A 1,109-nucleotide genomic window follows, 5' to 3' on the forward strand; every position below is an offset into this window, starting at 1 on the left:
AGGGGGGCGGGTGGGTGTAGGGGGGGTGTCTGTGCGCATGTGTGACTGTGTCCGTGTGTCTGTGTGCGCCTCTACGTCCGCGTGTCCGCGTGCGTGTCCGCGTGTCCGTGTGTCCGCGTGTCCGTGCGTCCGTGTGTCTGCGTGTGCGTGTCCGTGTCCACGTGTCCGTGTGTCTGCGTGTCCGTGTACATGTCTGCGTGTCCGGGGGTCCGCGTGTCCGCATGTCTGCGTGTCCAGGTGTCTGCGTGTCCGTGTGTCTGCGTGTCCGGGTGCGTGTCTGCGTGTCCGGGTGTCCATGTGCGTGTCTGCGTGTCCAGGTGTCTGCGTGTCCAGGTGTCCGCGTGTCCGCGTGTCCGGGTGTCCATGTGTCTGCGTGTCCGTGTGTCTGCGTGTCCAAGTGTCTGCATGTCCGTGTGCCCGCGTGTCTGTGTGTCCGCGTGTCCATGTGCGTGTCTGCGTGTCCAGGTGTCTGCGTGTCCAGGTGTCTGTGTGTCCGTGTGTCTGTGTGTCCGTGTGTCTGCGTGTCCGTGTGCGTGTCTGCGTGTCCGGGTGTCTGCGTGTCTGCGTGTCCGTGTGTCTGCGTGTCCAAGTGTCTGCATGTCCGTGTGCCCGCGTGTCTGTGTGTCCGCGTGTCCATGTGCGTGTCTGCGTGTCCAGGTGTCTGCGTGTCCAGGTGTCTGTGTGTCCGTGTGTCTGTGTGTCCGTGTGTCTGCGTGTCCGTGTGCGTGTCTGCGTGTCCGGGTGTCCATGTGCGTGTCTGTGTGTCCGGGTGTCTGTGTGTCCAGGTGTCTGTGTGTCTGCGTGTCCAGGTGTCTGCGTGTCCAGGTGTCTGTGTGTCCGTGTGTCTGTGTGTCCGTGTGTCTGCGTGTCCGTGTGCGTGTCTGCGTGTCCGGGTGTCCATGTGCGTGTCTGTGTGTCCGGGTGTCTGTGTGTCCAGGTGTCTGTGTGTCTGCGTGTCCAGGTGTCTGCGTGTCTGTGTGTCTGCGTGTCCAAGTGTCTGCATGTCCTTGTGCCCGCGTGTCTGTGTGTCCGTGTGTCGATGTGCGTGTCTGCGTGTCTGGGTGTCTGCGTGTCCGGGTGTCCGCGTGCCCGGGTGTCCGGGGTCCTGG

The sequence above is a fragment of the Egretta garzetta genome, unplaced genomic scaffold (assembly GCF_000687185.1).
Source record: "Egretta garzetta isolate BGI_Z169 unplaced genomic scaffold, ASM68718v1 scaffold117, whole genome shotgun sequence".
Taxonomy (NCBI): Eukaryota; Metazoa; Chordata; class Aves; order Pelecaniformes; family Ardeidae; genus Egretta; species Egretta garzetta.